Source organism: Nelumbo nucifera, chromosome 1, assembly GCF_055504915.1.
Source record: "Nelumbo nucifera cultivar China Antique chromosome 1, China Antique-T2T, whole genome shotgun sequence".
NCBI classification, from domain to species: domain Eukaryota; kingdom Viridiplantae; phylum Streptophyta; class Magnoliopsida; order Proteales; family Nelumbonaceae; genus Nelumbo; species Nelumbo nucifera.
Genome location: NC_142649.1, coordinates 11,261,551 through 11,285,641, shown reverse-complemented (window position 1 = coordinate 11,285,641; position 24,091 = coordinate 11,261,551). Strand labels below are relative to the sequence as shown.

General features: G+C 42.5%; 4 long non-coding RNA genes across 4 annotated transcripts; all 4 read right to left on the bottom strand.

Moving 5' to 3' along the window:
• Positions 1-217: 217 nt before the first annotated feature.
• On the bottom strand, positions 218-3,090 carry LOC148802907 (uncharacterized). The gene is made up of 6 exons (XR_016081383.1): positions 2,102-3,090; positions 1,744-1,983; positions 1,555-1,634; positions 1,387-1,473; positions 976-1,199; positions 218-866 (listed from the first exon to the last, which is right to left on the bottom strand). It is a non-coding gene; the product is annotated as an uncharacterized LOC148802907 (long non-coding RNA).
• A 3,475-nt stretch (positions 3,091-6,565) lies between these two features.
• Positions 6,566-9,440, bottom strand: LOC148802906 (uncharacterized). Its single transcript, XR_016081403.1, has 5 exons — positions 8,450-9,440; positions 8,092-8,331; positions 7,735-7,982; positions 7,324-7,547; positions 6,566-7,214 (listed from the first exon to the last, which is right to left on the bottom strand). It is a non-coding gene; the product is annotated as an uncharacterized LOC148802906 (long non-coding RNA).
• A 3,967-nt stretch (positions 9,441-13,407) lies between these two features.
• Positions 13,408-15,786, bottom strand: LOC148802905 (uncharacterized). The gene is made up of 6 exons (XR_016081441.1): positions 14,798-15,786; positions 14,440-14,679; positions 14,251-14,330; positions 14,083-14,169; positions 13,672-13,895; positions 13,408-13,562 (listed from the first exon to the last, which is right to left on the bottom strand). It is a non-coding gene; the product is annotated as an uncharacterized LOC148802905 (long non-coding RNA).
• Positions 15,787-19,261: 3,475 nt separating this feature from the next.
• On the bottom strand, positions 19,262-22,134 carry LOC148802904 (uncharacterized). Its single transcript, XR_016081382.1, has 6 exons — positions 21,146-22,134; positions 20,788-21,027; positions 20,599-20,678; positions 20,431-20,517; positions 20,020-20,243; positions 19,262-19,910 (listed from the first exon to the last, which is right to left on the bottom strand). It is a non-coding gene; the product is annotated as an uncharacterized LOC148802904 (long non-coding RNA).
• Between the last annotated feature and the right edge of the window lie 1,957 nt (positions 22,135-24,091).

The following is a 24,091-nucleotide window of genomic DNA, read 5'->3' as shown; positions in this document are numbered from 1 at the left end:
GAGATTTGAGAAATTTACGTTGAAGAGTTGATCGGCTTCCTTATAGTATTGCCGCGAGAGGTTGCTCATCTTGCCCGCAAGTCGAGCATTCTTCGTGCCTGCACCCATAAGAACCAAGGATATTATTGTCACCTCCACAACCGACAAACCTTTTCTTCTAAAACTTTTAAAATTTAGGGATGCGCACATTCGACAACAACCACATACCTGTGCCGCTTCCGAATCCGTATCACTTCCGAGTCTCCTTTCCGCGCCCACGCCATTCACCTGTCAAGAATTTCTAGTCAGAAACAGGTGGAGAAGAAAAAATGTTTAGGCGAGAATAAAGAAGAAATGGGTTAAACTGGCTCATTCTGGACTCCAGCGTATGCGAGGCTTTGGTTGATCACCGCTACAATTCGAAGGCTCGAATCAGCTCCACGGATACAATCTCCTGAAAGTGGCAATGCATGAAGGTGTCAATCATTAGGGTTATTAACAAACGAATAGAAGTTACAAGCACAACAACGGCCATTGAGCAATTAGTAACACACACACCCACGACAACATCCGGTCATTTATCCTACGGAATTAAAATAAAACGGAACTGAATTAAGCACGGGAAGTTTCCTATACTTTCATTCATATCGAAAACCGGGAACAATGGTAAGGCGCGGAGCCGGCAAGCCGATCGCCAAAAGTAGCAAAGCCTCGAGCAATCTAAAACTACGCATATTACCAAAGCAAAATAGTAACCCATACCCCCAAACGAGAACACCGAATGAAGTTGAGAATTGAGAAGCTTACACCGAAGACTTGATCGGCTTCCTTATAGTATTGCCGCGAGAGGTTGCGCATCTTTCCCGCAAGTCGAGCATTCTTAGTGCCTGCACCCACAAGAACCAAGGATATTATGGTCACCTCCACAACTGGCAAACCATATATTCCCAAAATATTAACATTTAGGGATGTAGACATTCTACAACAAACACATACCCGTGCCGCTTTCGAATCCGTATCACTTCCGAGCCTTCTTTCCACGCCCACGCCATTCACCTGCCAAGATTGCCTAATTAGAAATAGGTGGAGAAGGGAAGGTTTAAGAGTGTATACAGAAGAGATGGGTTAGAGTGGCTCATTCTGGACTCCAGCGTATGCAAGGCCAAGGTTGTTCACTGCTACAATTCGAACGCTTGAATCGGCTCCGCGAATGCAAGCTCCTGAAAGTGGCAATGCATGAAGGTGAAGGTGATGAGGATTATTGATAAATTCAGAAAAATTACAAGCAGAACAATGGCAATAGAGCAATTATTAACCCACACACCCACAAGAAACATCCATTCCGTTATCCTACGGAATTAAAAGCAAACGGAACTGAATTAGACACGGGATGTTTCCTATACTTACATTGATATCGAAAACCGGGAACAACGGTAAGGCACACGAGTCAGTGAGCCGATCGCCGAAAATAGCAACGCCTCGAGAGATCAGAAACTACACATATAACCAAAGCAATTTAGTAACCCATACATCCAAACGAGAACAACAAGTGAATATGAGAATTAAGAAGCTTACACCGAAGAGTTGATCGGCTTCCTTACAGTTTTTCCGCGAGAGGTTGTGTATCCTGCCCGCAAGTTGAGCATTCTTCGTGCCTGCTCCCAAAAGACCCAAGGATATTATAGCCCCAGCCACGACCGACAGACCTTGTCTTCCAAAAATGATATAATTTCGGTATGCAAACATTGTTCAAAAAACGCATACCTGAGCAGCTTCCGCATCCATATCGCTTCCGAGTCTCCTTTGCGCTCACGCCTTTCACCTGTCAAGAGTATCCAAATCAGAAACAGGTGGACGCGAAATAGTTTAGAAGTGAATATAGAATAAAATGGGTTAGAGTGGCTTATTCTGGACTGCAGCGTATGCAAGGCCTCGGCGGACTACTGCTCCAATTCGAACTCTTGGATCAGCTCCAATGGCGCAATCTCATGGAAGTGGCGATGCCTGTAGAAGCCAAGGGGAGTATTAGAAAATTAAAAGAAGTTACAACCACAAAAAACGACAATAAAGCAAGAGAAGCCCTTATAAAAGGTTCCAACAGATATAACCAATGATGGCATACACTATCGTAGTCATTCTGATACGGCAGTTGACAATGCGAACCCATTAGAATGTTCCTGCAATGACAAGGCAGAAATTGCATTAGCAGAATTTATTAATTCGTGTGAATCCAAAACCAACTTCGTAGGACAAAATCTTATGCCCCAATAACAAAGGTACGAACATCGAGTGCGGTTTTGAAAGCTCCTTACCTCGAAGTACAGATCCGAAGGGAGAAGGAAAAGGGATACCAACCTTGCTGCAGCACAATCGCCATCATCGTTCATGTTCTTGAAGGGGCTGTCAACGGTTCAGGTCTACCCGGCTGGCCCGAATCGACCCAACCATTTATAAAGGATCGGACGCCATGATTATGTTGAAATAAATAATTGGGTCGGTTCCGGTTCTCGCCCCTCCCGAATGGATTCATGCCCAAAACCGATTATTTTGTTAACCATATATATTATTTCCTTTCGTTTTCTTATACTTTCTCTCTTACCATAGGTTTAAAGTGTCGAATCTGATAGATACATAAATAAAGGTGTCTGGCGTTTTAACATATAAGTAACTTAGTATTTTTCTATCAATTTTATTAACGATATATGATTAAAGTTTAAATTTTAGTTTGCGATTTAAATCAGAAAAGTGGTTTTTTTTTATAGCTTAAAAGGTTCGGTTTTAAACCCATGTTATTGTTTCAACCTAAATTTTAAGTTAAAATTGACAGTTTTGGGTCTAAGGTTTTGTCCCAATTAATGATCTACTCGGGAGTACTTCTACCTAGACCGGACCCGGATCCCACCCGTTGACAGCCCTATCTTCAATGGCTGCCAACTTTCGGTCGAGCCACCACTCAAAGCATGATGAGAAATAGTCAGTCACTTATCCGAAGGAATTAAAAGAAAACATAAGTCCTTTAAGCAAGGGATGTGTCAGATATACTTACATTATTAACGAAAACCGGAAACAATAGTATGAAGCAATATAGTCGGAATGCCCTCCCCAAAAGTAGCAACGCCTCGAGCAGTCCAAAACTACACAATTAACCAGAGCGAATTAGTAAGCCATAAACCCAAAAGAGGACATAGAATGAAGTGGAGAGTTCGACAAGCTTACACGGATGATTGGACCAGCTTCCTCATAGTAAAGCCGTGAGAGCTTGCACAGCTTGCCTGCAAATCGAGCATCCCTCGTGCCTGCCCATAGGAACCATGGATATTATGGCCACTTCCACAACCGGAAAAATTATATTCCAAAAGTGTTAAAATCTAGGAATGCTGACATTCTACAACAAACACATACCTGTTCCGCTTCCGAATCCGTATCACTTCCGAGTCTCCTTTCTGTGCCCACGCCATTCACCTGTCAAGAATATCAAATCAAAAATCGGTGCAGAAGAGAAGGTTTAAGAGTGTATACAAAAGAAATGGGTTGGTGTGGCTCATTCTGGGCTCCAGCATATGCGAGGCCATGGCTGGTTGCTGCAACAATTCGAACGGTTGACTCAACTCCGCGGACGCAATTATCTGAAAGCGGCAGTGCCGGAATATGCCAGTCAAGAGGAGTATTCAAAAATAAAGAAAATTTATATGCACAACGATAGGAATAGAGCAATTAGCAACCCACACACCCACAAGAAACATCCAATCACTCATCTTACGGATTTAAAAGATAAAACAAGTCAATTAAGCAAGGGATGTGTCGTATATTTACATTGATAACGAAAACCATAATCAATGGTAAGGCGCAGGAGTCGGCAAGCCTATCCCCAAAATTTGCAACGCCTCGAGAAATCTAAAACTGCAAATATAACCCAAGCAAATTAGGAACCTATGCAACCGCAAGAGAACACCGAATGAACCGGAGATTTGAGAAATTTACGTCGAAGAGTTGATCGGCTTCCTTATAGTATTGCCGCGAGAGGTTGCTCATCTTGCCCGCAAGTCGAGCATTCTTCGTGCCTGCACCCATAAGAACCAAGGAAATTATTGTCACCTCCAAAACCGGCAAACCTTTTCTTCTAAAACTTTTAAAATTTAGGGATGCGCACATTCGACAACAACCACATACCTGTGCCGCTTCCGAATCCGTATCACTTCCGAGTCTCCTTTCCGCGCCCACGCCATTCTCCTGTCAAGAATTTCTAGTCAGAAACAGGTGGAGAAGAAAAAAGTCTGGGCGAGAATAAAGAAGAAATGGGTTAAAATGGCTCATTCTGGACTCCAGCGTATGCGAGGCTTTGGTTGATCACCGCTACAATTGGAACGCTTGGATCAGCTTCAATGGCGCAATCTCATGGAAGTGGCGATGCCTGCAGAAACCAAGGGGAGTATTAGAAAATTAAAAGAAGTTACAACCAAAAAAAATGACAAGAAAGCAAGAGAAGCCCTTATAAAAGGTTCCAACAGATATAACCAATGATGGCATACACTATCGTAGTCATTCTGATACGGCAATTGACAATGCGAACCCATTAGAATGTTCCTGCAATGACAAGGCAGAAATTGCATTAGCAGAATTTATTAATTCGTGTGAATCCAAAACCAACTTCGTAGGACAAAATCTTATGCCTCAATAACAAAGGTACGAACATCGATGCGGTTTTGAAAGGTCCTTACCTCGAACTACAGGTCCGAAGGGACAAGGAAAAGGGATACCAACCTTGCTGCAGCACAATCGCCATCATCGTTCATGTTCTTGAAGGGGCTGTCAACGGTTCTGGTCTACCCGGCTGGCCCGAATCGATCCAACCATTTATAAAGGATCGGACTCCATGATTATGTTGAAACAAATAATTGGGTCGGTTCCGGTTCTCGCCCCACCCGAATGGATTCATGCCCAAAACCGATTATTTTGTTAACGATATATATTTCTTCCTTTCGTTATCTTATAGTTTCTCTTTTACCATAGGTTTAAAGTGTCGAATCTGATAGATACATAAATAAAGGTGTCTGGCGTTTTAACATATAAGTAACTTAGTATTTTTCTATCAATTTTATTAACGATATATGATTAAAGTTTAAATTTTAGTTTGCGATTTAAATAAGAAAAGTGGTTTTTTTTTTATAGCTTAAAAGGTTCGGTTTTAAACCTATGTTATTGTTTCAACCTAAATTTTAAGTTAAAATTGACGGTTTTGGGTCTAAGGTTTTGTCCCAATTAATGATCTACTCGGGAATGCTTCTACCTAGACCGGACCCGGATCCCACCCGTTGACAGCCCTATCTTGAATGGCGGCCAACTTTCGGTCGAACCACCACTCAAAGCATGATGAGAAATAGTCAGTCACTTATCCGAAGGAATTAAAAGAAAACATAAGTCCTTTAAGCAAGGGATGTGTCAGATATGCTTACATTATTAACGAAAACCGGAAACAATAGTATGAAGCAATATAGTCGGAATGCCCTCCCCAAAAGTAGCAACGCCTCGAGCAATCCAAAACTACACATTTAACCAGAGCGAATTAGTAAGCCTAAACCCAAAAGAGGACATAGAATGAAGTGGAGAGTTCGACAAGCTTACACGGATGATTGGACCAGCTTCCTCATAGTAAAGCCGTGAGAGCTTGCACAGCTTGCCTGCAAATCGAGCATCCCTCTTGCCTGCCCATAGGAACCAAGGATATTATGGCCACTTCCACAACCGGAAAAATTATATTCCAAAAGTGTTAAAATCTAGGAATGCTGACATTCTACAACAAACACATACCTGTTCCGCTTCCGAATCCGTATCACTTCCGAGTCTCCTTTCTGCGCCCACGCCATTCACCTGTCAAGAATATCAAATCAGAAATCGGTGGACAAGAGAAGGATTAAGAGTGTATACAGAAGAAATGGGTTGGTGTGGCTCATTCTGGGCTCCAGCGTATGCGAGGCCATGGCTGGTTGCTGCAACAATTCGAACGGTTGACTCAACTCCGCGGACGCAATTATCTGAAAGCGGCAGTGCCGGAATATGCCAGTCAAGAGGAGTATTCAAAAATTAAGAAAATTTACATGCACAACGATAGGAATAGAGCAATTAGCAACCCACACACCCACAAGAAACATCCAATCACTCATCTTACGGATTTAAAAGATAAAACAACTCAATTAAGCAAGGGATGTGTCGTATATTTACATTGATAACGAAAACCATAATCAATGGTAAGGCGCAGGAGTTGGCAAGCCTATCCCCAAAATTTGCAACGCCTCGAGCAATCTAAAACTGCAAATATAACCCAAGCAAATTAGAAACCTATGCAACCGCAAGAGAACACCGAATGAACCGGAGATTTGAGAAATTTACGTTGAAGAGTTGATCGGCTTCCTTATAGTATTGCCGCGAGAGGTTGCTCATCTTGCCCGCAAGTCGAGCATTCTTCGTGCCTGCACCCATAAGAACCAAGGATATTATTGTCACCTCCACAACCGACAAACCTTTTCTTCTAAAACTTTTAAAATTTAGGGATGCGCACATTCGACAACAACCACATACCTGTGCCGCTTCCGAATCCGTATCACTTCCGAGTCTCCTTTCCGCGCCCACGCCATTCACCTGTCAAGAATTTCTAGTCAGAAACAGGTGGAGAAGAAAAAATGTTTAGGCGAGAATAAAGAAGAAATGGGTTAAACTGGCTCATTCTGGACTCCAGCGTATGCGAGGCTTTGGTTGATCACCGCTACAATTCGAAGGCTCGAATCAGCTCCACGGATACAATCTCCTGAAAGTGGCAATGCATGAAGGTGTCAATCATTAGGGTTATTAACAAACGAATAGAAGTTACAAGCACAACAACGGCCATTGAGCAATTAGTAACACACACACCCACGACAACATCCGGTCATTTATCCTACGGAATTAAAATAAAACGGAACTGAATTAAGCACGGGAAGTTTCCTATACTTTCATTCATATCGAAAACCGGGAACAATGGTAAGGCGCGGAGCCGGCAAGCCGATCGCCAAAAGTAGCAAAGCCTCGAGCAATCTAAAACTACGCATATTACCAAAGCAAAATAGTAACCCATACCCCCAAACGAGAACACCGAATGAAGTTGAGAATTGAGAAGCTTACACCGAAGACTTGATCGGCTTCCTTATAGTATTGCCGCGAGAGGTTGCGCATCTTTCCCGCAAGTCGAGCATTCTTAGTGCCTGCACCCACAAGAACCAAGGATATTATGGTCACCTCCACAACTGGCAAACCATATATTCCCAAAATATTAACATTTAGGGATGTAGACATTCTACAACAAACACATACCCGTGCCGCTTTCGAATCCGTATCACTTCCGAGCCTTCTTTCCACGCCCACGCCATTCACCTGCCAAGATTGCCTAATTAGAAATAGGAGGAGAAGGGAAGGTTTAAGAGTGTATACAGAAGAGATGGGTTAGAGTGGCTCATTCTGGACTCCAGCGTATGCAAGGCCAAGGTTGTTCACTGCTACAATTCGAACGCTTGAATCGGCTCCGCGAATGCAAGCTCCTGAAAGTGGCAATGCATGAAGGTGAAGGTGATGAGGATTATTGATAAATTCAGAAAAATTACAAGCAGAACAATGGCAATAGAGCAATTATTAACCCACACACCCACAAGAAACATCCATTCCGTTATCCTACGGAATTAAAAGCAAACGGAACTGAATTAGACACGGGATGTTTCCTATACTTACATTGATATCGAAAACCGGGAACAACGGTAAGGCACACGAGTCAGTGAGCCGATCGCCGAAAATAGCAACGCCTCGAGAGATCAGAAACTACACATATAACCAAAGCAATTTAGTAACCCATACATCCAAACGAGAACAACAAGTGAATATGAGAATTAAGAAGCTTACACCGAAGAGTTGATCGGCTTCCTTACAGTTTTTCCGCGAGAGGTTGTGTATCCTGCCCGCAAGTTGAGCATTCTTCGTGCCTGCTCCCAAAAGACCCAAGGATATTATAGCCCCAGCCACGACCGACAGACCTTGTCTTCCAAAAATGATATAATTTCGGTATGCAAACATTGTTCAAAAAACGCATACCTGAGCAGCTTCCGCATCCATATCGCTTCCGAGTCTCCTTTGCGCTCACGCCTTTCACCTGTCAAGAGTATCCAAATCAGAAACAGGTGGACGCGAAATAGTTTAGAAGTGAATATAGAATAAAATGGGTTAGAGTGGCTTATTCTGGACTGCAGCGTATGCAAGGCCTCGGCGGACTACTGCTCCAATTCGAACTCTTGGATCAGCTCCAATGGCGCAATCTCATGGAAGTGGCGATGCCTGTAGAAGCCAAGGGGAGTATTAGAAAATTAAAAGAAGTTACAACCACAAAAAACGACAATAAAGCAAGAGAAGCCCTTATAAAAGGTTCCAACAGATATAACCAATGATGGCATACACTATCGTAGTCATTCTGATACGGCAGTTGACAATGCGAACCCATTAGAATGTTCCTGCAATGACAAGGCAGAAATTGCATTAGCAGAATTTATTAATTCGTGTGAATCCAAAACCAACTTCGTAGGACAAAATCTTATGCCCCAATAACAAAGGTACGAACATCGAGTGCGGTTTTGAAAGCTCCTTACCTCGAAGTACAGATCCGAAGGGAGAAGGAAAAGGGATACCAACCTTGCTGCAGCACAATCGCCATCATCGTTCATGTTCTTGAAGGGGCTGTCAACGGTTCAGGTCTACCCGGCTGGCCCGAATCGACCCAACCATTTATAAAGGATCGGACGCCATGATTATGTTGAAATAAATAATTGGGTCGGTTCCGGTTCTCGCCCCTCCCGAATGGATTCATGCCCAAAACCGATTATTTTGTTAACCATATATATTATTTCCTTTCGTTTTCTTATACTTTCTCTCTTACCATAGGTTTAAAGTGTCGAATCTGATAGATACATAAATAAAGGTGTCTGGCGTTTTAACATATAAGTAACTTAGTATTTTTCTATCAATTTTATTAACGATATATGATTAAAGTTTAAATTTTAGTTTGCGATTTAAATCAGAAAAGTGGTTTTTTTTTATAGCTTAAAAGGTTCGGTTTTAAACCCATGTTATTGTTTCAACCTAAATTTTAAGTTAAAATTGACAGTTTTGGGTCTAAGGTTTTGTCCCAATTAATGATCTACTCGGGAGTACTTCTACCTAGACCGGACCCGGATCCCACCCGTTGACAGCCCTATCTTCAATGGCTGCCAACTTTCGGTCGAGCCACCACTCAAAGCATGATGAGAAATAGTCAGTCACTTATCCGAAGGAATTAAAAGAAAACATAAGTCCTTTAAGCAAGGGATGTGTCAGATATACTTACATTATTAACGAAAACCGGAAACAATAGTATGAAGCAATATAGTCGGAATGCCCTCCCCAAAAGTAGCAACGCCTCGAGCAGTCCAAAACTACACAATTAACCAGAGCGAATTAGTAAGCCATAAACCCAAAAGAGGACATAGAATGAAGTGGAGAGTTCGACAAGCTTACACGGATGATTGGACCAGCTTCCTCATAGTAAAGCCGTGAGAGCTTGCACAGCTTGCCTGCAAATCGAGCATCCCTCGTGCCTGCCCATAGGAACCATGGATATTATGGCCACTTCCACAACCGGAAAAATTATATTCCAAAAGTGTTAAAATCTAGGAATGCTGACATTCTACAACAAACACATACCTGTTCCGCTTCCGAATCCGTATCACTTCCGAGTCTCCTTTCTGTGCCCACGCCATTCACCTGTCAAGAATATCAAATCAAAAATCGGTGCAGAAGAGAAGGTTTAAGAGTGTATACAAAAGAAATGGGTTGGTGTGGCTCATTCTGGGCTCCAGCATATGCGAGGCCATGGCTGGTTGCTGCAACAATTCGAACGGTTGACTCAACTCCGCGGACGCAATTATCTGAAAGCGGCAGTGCCGGAATATGCCAGTCAAGAGGAGTATTCAAAAATAAAGAAAATTTATATGCACAACGATAGGAATAGAGCAATTAGCAACCCACACACCCACAAGAAACATCCAATCACTCATCTTACGGATTTAAAAGATAAAACAAGTCAATTAAGCAAGGGATGTGTCGTATATTTACATTGATAACGAAAACCATAATCAATGGTAAGGCGCAGGAGTCGGCAAGCCTATCCCCAAAATTTGCAACGCCTCGAGAAATCTAAAACTGCAAATATAACCCAAGCAAATTAGGAACCTATGCAACCGCAAGAGAACACCGAATGAACCGGAGATTTGAGAAATTTACGTCGAAGAGTTGATCGGCTTCCTTATAGTATTGCCGCGAGAGGTTGCTCATCTTGCCCGCAAGTCGAGCATTCTTCGTGCCTGCACCCATAAGAACCAAGGAAATTATTGTCACCTCCAAAACCGGCAAACCTTTTCTTCTAAAACTTTTAAAATTTAGGGATGCGCACATTCGACAACAACCACATACCTGTGCCGCTTCCGAATCCGTATCACTTCCGAGTCTCCTTTCCGCGCCCACGCCATTCTCCTGTCAAGAATTTCTAGTCAGAAACAGGTGGAGAAGAAAAAAGTCTGGGCGAGAATAAAGAAGAAATGGGTTAAAATGGCTCATTCTGGACTCCAGCGTATGCGAGGCTTTGGTTGATCACCGCTACAATTGGAACGCTTGGATCAGCTTCAATGGCGCAATCTCATGGAAGTGGCGATGCCTGCAGAAACCAAGGGGAGTATTAGAAAATTAAAAGAAGTTACAACCAAAAAAAATGACAAGAAAGCAAGAGAAGCCCTTATAAAAGGTTCCAACAGATATAACCAATGATGGCATACACTATCGTAGTCATTCTGATACGGCAATTGACAATGCGAACCCATTAGAATGTTCCTGCAATGACAAGGCAGAAATTGCATTAGCAGAATTTATTAATTCGTGTGAATCCAAAACCAACTTCGTAGGACAAAATCTTATGCCTCAATAACAAAGGTACGAACATCGATGCGGTTTTGAAAGGTCCTTACCTCGAACTACAGGTCCGAAGGGACAAGGAAAAGGGATACCAACCTTGCTGCAGCACAATCGCCATCATCGTTCATGTTCTTGAAGGGGCTGTCAACGGTTCTGGTCTACCCGGCTGGCCCGAATCGATCCAACCATTTATAAAGGATCGGACTCCATGATTATGTTGAAACAAATAATTGGGTCGGTTCCGGTTCTCGCCCCACCCGAATGGATTCATGCCCAAAACCGATTATTTTGTTAACGATATATATTTCTTCCTTTCGTTATCTTATAGTTTCTCTTTTACCATAGGTTTAAAGTGTCGAATCTGATAGATACATAAATAAAGGTGTCTGGCGTTTTAACATATAAGTAACTTAGTATTTTTCTATCAATTTTATTAACGATATATGATTAAAGTTTAAATTTTAGTTTGCGATTTAAATAAGAAAAGTGGTTTTTTTTTTATAGCTTAAAAGGTTCGGTTTTAAACCTATGTTATTGTTTCAACCTAAATTTTAAGTTAAAATTGACGGTTTTGGGTCTAAGGTTTTGTCCCAATTAATGATCTACTCGGGAATGCTTCTACCTAGACCGGACCCGGATCCCACCCGTTGACAGCCCTATCTTGAATGGCGGCCAACTTTCGGTCGAACCACCACTCAAAGCATGATGAGAAATAGTCAGTCACTTATCCGAAGGAATTAAAAGAAAACATATGTCCTTTAAGCAAGGGATGTGTCAGATATGCTTACATTATTAACGAAAACCGGAAACAATAGTATGAAGCAATATAGTCGGAATGCCCTCCCCAAAAGTAGCAACGCCTCGAGCAATCCAAAACTACACATTTAACCAGAGCGAATTAGTAAGCCTAAACCCAAAAGAGGACATAGAATGAAGTGGAGAGTTCGACAAGCTTACACGGATGATTGGACCAGCTTCCTCATAGTAAAGCCGTGAGAGCTTGCACAGCTTGCCTGCAAATCGAGCATCCCTCTTGCCTGCCCATAGGAACCAAGGATATTATGGCCACTTCCACAACCGGAAAAATTATATTCCAAAAGTGTTAAAATCTAGGAATGCTGACATTCTACAACAAACACATACCTGTTCCGCTTCCGAATCCGTATCACTTCCGAGTCTCCTTTCTGCGCCCACGCCATTCACCTGTCAAGAATATCAAATCAGAAATCGGTGGACAAGAGAAGGATTAAGAGTGTATACAGAAGAAATGGGTTGGTGTGGCTCATTCTGGGCTCCAGCGTATGCGAGGCCATGGCTGGTTGCTGCAACAATTCGAACGGTTGACTCAACTCCGCGGACGCAATTATCTGAAAGCGGCAGTGCCGGAATATGCCAGTCAAGAGGAGTATTCAAAAATTAAGAAAATTTACATGCACAACGATAGGAATAGAGCAATTAGCAACCCACACACCCACAAGAAACATCCAATCACTCATCTTACGGATTTAAAAGATAAAACAACTCAATTAAGCAAGGGATGTGTCGTATATTTACATTGATAACGAAAACCATAATCAATGGTAAGGCGCAGGAGTTGGCAAGCCTATCCCCAAAATTTGCAACGCCTCGAGCAATCTAAAACTGCAAATATAACCCAAGCAAATTAGGAACCTATGCAACCGCAAGAGAACACCGAATGAACCGGAGATTTGAGAAATTTACGTTGAAGAGTTGATCGGCTTCCTTATAGTATTGCCGCGAGAGGTTGCTCATCTTGCCCGCAAGTCGAGCATTCTTCGTGCCTGCACCCATAAGAACCAAGGATATTATTGTCACCTCCACAACCGACAAACCTTTTCTTCTAAAACTTTTAAAATTTAGGGATGCGCACATTCGACAACAACCACATACCTGTGCCGCTTCCGAATCCGTATCACTTCCGAGTCTCCTTTCCGCGCCCACGCCATTCACCTGTCAAGAATTTCTAGTCAGAAACAGGTGGAGAAGAAAAAATGTTTAGGCGAGAATAAAGAAGAAATGGGTTAAACTGGCTCATTCTGGACTCCAGCGTATGCGAGGCTTTGGTTGATCACCGCTACAATTCGAAGGCTCGAATCAGCTCCACGGATACAATCTCCTGAAAGTGGCAATGCATGAAGGTGTCAATCATTAGGGTTATTAACAAACGAATAGAAGTTACAAGCACAACAACGGCCATTGAGCAATTAGTAACACACACACCCACGACAACATCCGGTCATTTATCCTACGGAATTAAAATAAAACGGAACTGAATTAAGCACGGGAAGTTTCCTATACTTTCATTCATATCGAAAACCGGGAACAATGGTAAGGCGCGGAGCCGGCAAGCCGATCGCCAAAAGTAGCAATGCCTCGAGCAATCTAAAACTACGCATATTACCAAAGCAAAATAGTAACCCATACCCCCAAACGAGAACACCGAATGAAGTTGAGAATTGAGAAGCTTACACCGAAGACTTGATCGGCTTCCTTATAGTATTGCCGCGAGAGGTTGCGCATCTTTCCCGCAAGTCGAGCATTCTTAGTGCCTGCACCCACAAGAACCAAGGATATTATGGTCACCTCCACAACTGGCAAACCATATATTCCCAAAATATTAACATTTAGGGATGTAGACATTCTACAACAAACACATACCCGTGCCGCTTTCGAATCCGTATCACTTCCGAGCCTTCTTTCCACGCCCACGCCATTCACCTGCCAAGATTGCCTAATTAGAAATAGGTGGAGAAGGGAAGGTTTAAGAGTGTATACAGAAGAGATGGGTTAGAGTGGCTCATTCTGGACTCCAGCGTATGCAAGGCCAAGGTTGTTCACTGCTACAATTCGAACGCTTGAATCGGCTCCGCGAATGCAAGCTCCTGAAAGTGGCAATGCATGAAGGTGAAGGTGATGAGGATTATTCATAAATTCAGAAAAATTACAAGCAGAACAATGGCAATAGAGCAATTATTAACCCACACACCCACAAGAAACATCCATTCCGTTATCCTACGGAATTAAAAGCAAACGGAACTGAATTAGACACGGGATGTTTCCTATACTTACATTGATATCGAAAACCGGGAACAACGGTAAGGCACACGAGTCAGTGAGCCGATCGCCGAAAATAGCAACGCCTCGAGAGATCAGAAACTACACATATAACCAAAGCAATTTAGTAACCCATACATCCAAACGAGAACAACAAGTGAATATGAGAATTAAGAAGCTTACACCGAAGAGTTGATCGGCTTCCTTACAGTTTTTCCGCGAGAGGTTGTGTATCCTGCCCGCAAGTTGAGCATTCTTCGTGCCTGCTCCCAAAAGACCCAAGGATATTATAGCCCCAGCCACGACCGACAGACCTTGTCTTCCAAAAATGATATAATTTCGGTATGCAAACATTGTTCAAAAAACGCATACCTGAGCAGCTTCCGCATCCATATCGCTTCCGAGTCTCCTTTGCGCTCACGCCTTTCACCTGTCAAGAGTATCCAAATCAGAAACAGGTGGACGCGAAATAGTTTAGAAGTGAATATAGAATAAAATGGGTTAGAGTGGCTTATTCTGGACTGCAGCGTATGCAAGGCCTCGGCGGACTACTGCTCCAATTCGAACTCTTGGATCAGCTCCAATGGCGCAATCTCATGGAAGTGGCGATGCCTGTAGAAGCCAAGGGGAGTATTAGAAAATTAAAAGAAGTTACAACCACAAAAAACGACAATAAAGCAAGAGAAGCCCTTATAAAAGGTTCCAACAGATATAACCAATGATGGCATACACTATCGTAGTCATTCTGATACGGCAGTTGACAATGCGAACCCATTAGAATGTTCCTGCAATGACAAGGCAGAAATTGCATTAGCAGAATTTATTAATTCGTGTGAATCCAAAACCAACTTCGTAGGACAAAATCTTATGCCCCAATAACAAAGGTACGAACATCGAGTGCGGTTTTGAAAGCTCCTTACCTCGAAGTACAGATCCGAAGGGAGAAGGAAAAGGGATACCAACCTTGCTGCAGCACAATCGCCATCATCGTTCATGTTCTTGAAGGGGCTGTCAACGGTTCAGGTCTACCCGGCTGGCCCGAATCGACCCAACCATTTATAAAGGATCGGACGCCATGATTATGTTGAAATAAATAATTGGGTCGGTTCCGGTTCTCGCCCCTCCCGAATGGATTCATGCCCAAAACCGATTATTTTGTTAACCATATATATTATTTCCTTTCGTTTTCTTATACTTTCTCTCTTACCATAGGTTTAAAGTGTCGAATCTGATAGATACATAAATAAAGGTGTCTGGCGTTTTAACATATAAGTAACTTAGTATTTTTCTATCAATTTTATTAACGATATATGATTAAAGTTTAAATTTTAGTTTGCGATTTAAATCAGAAAAGTGGTTTTTTTTTATAGCTTAAAAGGTTCGGTTTTAAACCCATGTTATTGTTTCAACCTAAATTTTAAGTTAAAATTGACAGTTTTGGGTCTAAGGTTTTGTCCCAATTAATGATCTACTCGGGAGTACTTCTACCTAGACCGGACCCGGATCCCACCCGTTGACAGCCCTATCTTCAATGGCTGCCAACTTTCGGTCGAGCCACCACTCAAAGCATGATGAGAAATAGTCAGTCACTTATCCGAAGGAATTAAAAGAAAACATAAGTCCTTTAAGCAAGGGATGTGTCAGATATACTTACATTATTAACGAAAACCGGAAACAATAGTATGAAGCAATATAGTCGGAATGCCCTCCCCAAAAGTAGCAACGCCTCGAGCAGTCCAAAACTACACAATTAACCAGAGCGAATTAGTAAGCCATAAACCCAAAAGAGGACATAGAATGAAGTGGAGAGTTCGACAAGCTTACACGGATGATTGGACCAGCTTCCTCATAGTAAAGCCGTGAGAGCTTGCACAGCTTGCCTGCAAATCGAGCATCCCTCGTGCCTGCCCATAGGAACCATGGATATTATGGCCACTTCCACAACCGGAAAAATTATATTCCAAAAGTGTTAAAATCTAGGAATGCTGACATTCTACAACAAACACATACCTGTTCCGCTTCCGAATCCGTATCACTTCCGAGTCTCCTTTCTGTGCCCACGCCATTCACCTGTCAAGAATATCAAATCAAAAATCGGTGCAGAAGAGAAGGTTTAAGAGTGTATACAAAAGAAATGGGTTGGTGTGGCTCATTCTGGGCTCCAGCATATGCGAGGCCATGGCTGGTTGCTGCAACAATTCGAACGGTTGACTCAACTCCGCGGACGCAATTATCTGAAAGCGGCAGTGCCGGAATATGCCAGTCAAGAGGAGTATTCAAAAATAAAGAAAATTTATATGCACAACGATAGGAATAGAGCAATTAGCAACCCACACACCCACAAGAAACATCCAATCACTCATCTTACGGATTTAAAAGATAAAACAAGTCAATTAAGCAAGGGATGTGTCGTATATTTACATTGATAACGAAAACCATAATCAATGGTAAGGCGCAGGAGTCGGCAAGCCTATCCCCAAAATTTGCAACGCCTCGAGAAATCTAAAACTGCAAATATAACCCAAGCAAATTAGGAACCTATGCAACCGCAAGAGAACACCGAATGAACCGGAGATTTGAGAAATTTACGTCGAAGAGTTGATCGGCTTCCTTATAGTATTGCCGCGAGAGGTTGCTCATCTTGCCCGCAAGTCGAGCATTCTTCGTGCCTGCACCCATAAGAACCAAGGAAATTATTGTCACCTCCAAAACCGGCAAACCTTTTCTTCTAAAACTTTTAAAATTTAGGGATGCGCACATTCGACAACAACCACATACCTGTGCCGCTTCCGAATCCGTATCACTTCCGAGTCTCCTTTCCGCGCCCACGCCATTCTCCTGTCAAGAATTTCTAGTCAGAAACAGGTGGAGAAGAAAAAAGTCTGGGCGAGAATAAAGAAGAAATGGGTTAAAATGGCTCATTCTGGACTCCAGCGTATGCGAGGCTTTGGTTGATCACCGCTACAATTGGAACGCTTGGATCAGCTTCAATGGCGCAATCTCATGGAAGTGGCGATGCCTGCAGAAACCAAGGGGAGTATTAGAAAATTAAAAGAAGTTACAACCAAAAAAAATGACAAGAAAGCAAGAGAAGCCCTTATAAAAGGTTCCAACAGATATAACCAATGATGGCATACACTATCGTAGTCATTCTGATACGGCAATTGACAATGCGAACCCATTAGAATGTTCCTGCAATGACAAGGCAGAAATTGCATTAGCAGAATTTATTAATTCGTGTGAATCCAAAACCAACTTCGTAGGACAAAATCTTATGCCTCAATAACAAAGGTACGAACATCGATGCGGTTTTGAAAGGTCCTTACCTCGAACTACAGGTCCGAAGGGACAAGGAAAAGGGATACCAACCTTGCTGCAGCACAATCGCCATCATCGTTCATGTTCTTGAAGGGGCTGTCAACGGTTCTGGTCTACCCGGCTGGCCCGAATCGATCCAACCATTTATAAAGGATCGGACTCCATGATTATGTTGAAACAAATAATTGGGTCGGTTCCGGTTCTCGCCCCACCCGAATGGATTCATGCCCAAAACCGATTATTTTGTTAACGATATATATTTCTTCCTTTCGTTATCTTATAGTTTCTCTTTTACCATAGGTTTAAAGTGTCGAATCTGATAGATACATAAATAAAGGTGTCTGGCGTTTTAACATATAAGTAACTTAGTATTTTTCTATCAATTTTATTAACGATATATGATTAAAGTTTAAATTTTAGTTTGCGATTTAAATAAGAAAAGTGGTTTTTTTTTTATAGCTTAAAAGGTTCGGTTTTAAACCTATGTTATTGTTTCAACCTAAATTTTAAGTTAAAATTGACGGTTTTGGGTCTAAGGTTTTGTCCCAATTAATGATCTACTCGGGAATGCTTCTACCTAGACCGGACCCGGATCCCACCCGTTGACAGCCCTATCTTGAATGGCGGCCAACTTTCGGTCGAACCACCACTCAAAGCATGATGAGAAATAGTCAGTCACTTATCCGAAGGAATTAAAAGAAAACATATGTCCTTTAAGCAAGGGATGTGTCAGATATGCTTACATTATTAACGAAAACCGGAAACAATAGTATGAAGCAATATAGTCGGAATGCCCTCCCCAAAAGTAGCAACGCCTCGAGCAATCCAAAACTACACATTTAACCAGAGCGAATTAGTAAGCCTAAACCCAAAAGAGGACATAGAATGAAGTGGAGAGTTCGACAAGCTTACACGGATGATTGGACTAGCTTCCTCATAGTAAAGCCGTGAGAGCTTGCACAGCTTGCCTGCAAATCGAGCATCCCTCTTGCCTGCCCATAGGAACCAAGGATATTATGGCCACTTCCACAACCGGAAAAATTATATTCCAAAAGTGTTAAAATCTAGGAATGCTGACATTCTACAACAAACACATACCTGTTCCGCTTCCGAATCCGTATCACTTCCGAGTCTCCTTTCTGCGCCCACGCCATTCACCTGTCAAGAATATCAAATCAGAAATCGGTGGACAAGAGAAGGATTAAGAGTGTATACAGAAGAAATGGGTTGGTGTGGCTCATTCTGGGCTCCAGCGTATGCGAGGCCATGGCTGGTTGCTGCAACAATTCGAACGGTTGACTCAACTCCGCGGACGCAATTATCTGAAAGCGGCAGTGCCGGAATATGCCAGTCAAGAGGAGTATTCAAAAATTAAGAAAATTTACATGCACAACGATAGGAATAGAGCAATTAGCAACCCACACACCCACAAGAAACATCCAATCACTCATCTTACGGATTTAAAAGATAAAACAACTCAATTAAGCAAGGGATGTGTCGTATATTTACATTGATAACGAAAACCATAATCAATGGTAAGGCGCAGGAGTTGGCAAGCCTATCCCCAAAATTTGCAACGCCTCGAGCAATCTAAAACTGCAAATATAACCCAAGCAAATTAGGAACCTATGCAACCGCAAGAGAACACCGAATGAACCGGAGATTTGAGAAATTTACGTTGAAGAGTTGATCGGCTTCCTTATAGTATTGCCGCGAGAGGTTGCTCATCTTGCCCGCAAGTCGAGCATTCTTCGTGCCTGCACCCATAAGAACCAAGGATATTATTGTCACCTCCACAACCGACAAACCTTTTCTTCTAAAACTTTTAAAATTTAGGGATGCGCACATTCGACAACAACCACATACCTGTGCCGCTTCCGAATCCGTATCACTTCCGAGTCTCCTTTCCGCGCCCACGCCATTCACCTGTCAAGAATTTCTAGTCAGAAACAGGTGGAGAAGAAAAAATGTTTAGGCGAGAATAAAGAAGAAATGGGTTAAACTGGCTCATTCTGGACTCCAGCGTATGCGAGGCTTTGGTTGATCACCGCTACAATTCGAAGGCTCGAATCAGCTCCACGGATACAATCTCCTGAAAGTGGCAATGCATGAAGGTGTCAATCATTAGGGTTATTAACAAACGAATAGAAGTTACAAGCACAACAACGGCCATTGAGCAATTAGTAACACACACACCCACGACAACATCCGGTCATTTATCCTACGGAATTAAAATAAAACGGAACTGAATTAAGCACGGGAAGTTTCCTATACTTTCATTCATATCGAAAACCGGGAACAATGGTAAGGCGCGGAGCCGGCAAGCCGATCGCCAAAAGTAGCAAAGCCTCGAGCAATCTAAAACTACGCATATTACCAAAGCAAAATAGTAACCCATACCCCCAAACGAGAACACCGAATGAAGTTGAGAATTGAGAAGCTTACACCGAAGACTTGATCGGCTTCCTTATAGTATTGCCGCGAGAGGTTGCGCATCTTTCCCGCAAGTCGAGCATTCTTAGTGCCTGCACCCACAAGAACCAAGGATATTATGGTCACCTCCACAACTGGCAAACCATATATTCCCAAAATATTAACATTTAGGGATGTAGACATTCTACAACAAACACATACCCGTGCCGCTTTCGAATCCGTATCACTTCCGAGCCTTCTTTCCACGCCCACGCCATTCACCTGCCAAGATTGCCTAATTAGAAATAGGTGGAGAAGGGAAGGTTTAAGAGTGTATACAGAAGAGATGGGTTAGAGTGGCTCATTCTGGACTCCAGCGTATGCAAGGCCAAGGTTGTTCACTGCTACAATTCGAACGCTTGAATCGGCTCCGCGAATGCAAGCTCCTGAAAGTGGCAATGCATGAAGGTGAAGGTGATGAGGATTATTGATAAATTCAGAAAAATTACAAGCAGAACAATGGCAATAGAGCAATTATTAACCCACACACCCACAAGAAACATCCATTCCGTTATCCTACGGAATTAAAAGCAAACGGAACTGAATTAGACACGGGATGTTTCCTATACTTACATTGATATCGAAAACCGGGAACAACGGTAAGGCACACGAGTCAGTGAGCCGATCGCCGAAAATAGCAACGCCTCGAGAGATCAGAAACTACACATATAACCAAAGCAATTTAGTAACCCATACATCCAAACGAGAACAACAAGTGAATATGAGAATTAAGAAGCTTACACCGAAGAGTTGATCGGCTTCCTTACAGTTTTTCCGCGAGAGGTTGTGTATCCTGCCCGCAAGTTGAGCATTCTTCGTGCCTGCTCCCAAAAGACCCAAGGATATTATAGCCCCAGCCACGACCGACAGACCTTGTCTTCCAAAAATGATATAATTTCGGTATGCAAACATTGTTCAAAAAACGCATACCTGAGCAGCTTCCGCATCCATATCGCTTCCGAGTCTCCTTTGCGCTCACGCCTTTCACCTGTCAAGAGTATCCAAATCAGAAACAGGTGGACGCGAAATAGTTTAGAAGTGAATATAGAATAAAATGGGTTAGAGTGGCTTATTCTGGACTGCAGCGTATGCAAGGCCTCGGCGGACTACTGCTCCAATTCGAACTCTTGGATCAGCTCCAATGGCGCAATCTCATGGAAGTGGCGATGCCTGTAGAAGCCAAGGGGAGTATTAGAAAATTAAAAGAAGTTACAACCACAAAAAACGACAATAAAGCAAGAGAAGCCCTTATAAAAGGTTCCAACAGATATAACCAATGATGGCATACACTATCGTAGTCATTCTGATACGGCAGTTGACAATGCGAACCCATTAGAATGTTCCTGCAATGACAAGGCAGAAATTGCATTAGCAGAATTTATTAATTCGTGTGAATCCAAAACCAACTTCGTAGGACAAAATCTTATGCCCCAATAACAAAGGTACGAACATCGAGTGCGGTTTTGAAAGCTCCTTACCTCGAAGTACAGATCCGAAGGGAGAAGGAAAAGGGATACCAACCTTGCTGCAGCACAATCGCCATCATCGTTCATGTTCTTGAAGGGGCTGTCAACGGTTCAGGTCTACCCGGCTGGCCCGAATCGACCCAACCATTTATAAAGGATCGGACGCCATGATTATGTTGAAATAAATAATTGGGTCGGTTCCGGTTCTCGCCCCTCCCGAATGGATTCATGCCCAAAACCGATTATTTTGTTAACCATATATATTATTTCCTTTCGTTTTCTTATACTTTCTCTCTTACCATAGGTTTAAAGTGTCGAATCTGATAGATACATAAATAAAGGTGTCTGGCGTTTTAACATATAAGTAACTTAGTATTTTTCTATCAATTTTATTAACGATATATGATTAAAGTTTAAATTTTAGTTTGCGATTTAAATCAGAAAAGTGGTTTTTTTTTATAGCTTAAAAGGTTCGGTTTTAAACCCATGTTATTGTTTCAACCTAAATTTTAAGTTAAAATTGACAGTTTTGGGTCTAAGGTTTTGTCCCAATTAATGATCTACTCGGGAGTACTTCTACCTAGACCGGACCCGGATCCCACCCGTTGACAGCCCTATCTTCAATGGCTGCCAACTTTCGGTCGAGCCACCACTCAAAGCATGATGAGAAATAGTCAGTCACTTATCCGAAGGAATTAAAAGAAAACATAAGTCCTTTAAGCAAGGGATGTGTCAGATATACTTACATTATTAACGAAAACCGGAAACAATAGTATGAAGCAATATAGTCGGAATGCCCTCCCCAAAAGTAGCAACGCCTCGAGCAGTCCAAAACTACACAATTAACCAGAGCGAATTAGTAAGCCATAAACCCAAAAGAGGACATAGAATGAAGTGGAGAGTTCGACAAGCTTACACGGATGATTGGACCAGCTTCCTCATAGTAAAGCCGTGAGAGCTTGCACAGCTTGCCTGCAAATCGAGCATCCCTCGTGCCTGCCCATAGGAACCATGGATATTATGGCCACTTCCACAACCGGAAAAATTATATTCCAAAAGTGTTAAAATCTAGGAATGCTGACATTCTACAACAAACACATACCTGTTCCGCTTCCGAATCCGTATCACTTCCGAGTCTCCTTTCTGTGCCCACGCCATTCACCTGTCAAGAATATCAAATCAAAAATCGGTGCAGAAGAGAAGGTTTAAGAGTGTATACAAAAGAAATGGGTTGGTGTGGCTCATTCTGGGCTCCAGCATATGCGAGGCCATGGCTGGTTGCTGCAACAATTCGAACGGTTGACTCAACTCCGCGGACGCAATTATCTGAAAGCGGCAGTGCCGGAATATGCCAGTCAAGAGGAGTATTCAAAAATAAAGAAAATTTATATGCACAACGATAGGAATAGAGCAATTAGCAACCCACACACCCACAAGAAACATCCAATCACTCATCTTACGGATTTAAAAGATAAAACAAGTCAATTAAGCAAGGGATGTGTCGTATATTTACATTGATAACGAAAACCATAATCAATGGTAAGGCGCAGGAGTCGGCAAGCCTATCCCCAAAATTTGCAACGCCTCGAGAAATCTAAAACTGCAAATATAACCCAAGCAAATTAGGAACCTATGCAACCGCAAGAGAACACCGAATGAACCGGAGATTTGAGAAATTTACGTCGAAGAGTTGATCGGCTTCCTTATAGTATTGCCGCGAGAGGTTGCTCATCTTGCCCGCAAGTCGAGCATTCTTCGTGCCTGCACCCATAAGAACCAAGGAAATTATTGTCACCTCCAAAACCGGCAAACCTTTTCTTCTAAAACTTTTAAAATTTAGGGATGCGCACATTCGACAACAACCACATACCTGTGCCGCTTCCGAATCCGTATCACTTCCGAGTCTCCTTTCCGCGCCCACGCCATTCTCCTGTCAAGAATTTCTAGTCAGAAACAGGTGGAGAAGAAAAAAGTCTGGGCGAGAATAAAGAAGAAATGGGTTAAAATGGCTCATTCTGGACTCCAGCGTATGCGAGGCTTTGGTTGATCACCGCTACAATTGGAACGCTTGGATCAGCTTCAATGGCGCAATCTCATGGAAGTGGCGATGCCTGCAGAAACCAAGGGGAGTATTAGAAAATTAAAAGAAGTTACAACCAAAAAAAATGACAAGAAAGCAAGAGAAGCCCTTATAAAAGGTTCCAACAGATATAACCAATGATGGCATACACTATCGTAGTCATTCTGATACGGCAATTGACAATGCGAACCCATTAGAATGTTCCTGCAATGACAAGGCAGAAATTGCATTAGCAGAATTTATTAATTCGTGTGAATCCAAAACCAACTTCGTAGGACAAAATCTTATGCCTCAATAACAAAGGTACGAACATCGATGCGGTTTTGAAAGGTCCTTACCTCGAACTACAGGTCCGAAGGGACAAGGAAAAGGGATACCAACCTTGCTGCAGCACAATCGCCATCATCGTTCATGTTCTTGAAGGGGCTGTCAACGGTTCTGGTCTACCCGGCTGGCCCGAATCGATCCAACCATTTATAAAGGATCGGACTCCATGATTATGTTGAAACAAATAATTGGGTCGGTTCCGGTTCTCGCCCCACCCGAATGGATTCATGCCCAAAACCGATTATTTTGTTAACGATATATATTTCTTCCTTTCGTTATCTTATAGTTTCTCTTTTACCATAGGTTTAAAGTGTCGAATCTGATAGATACATAAATAAAGGTGTCTGGCGTTTTAACATAT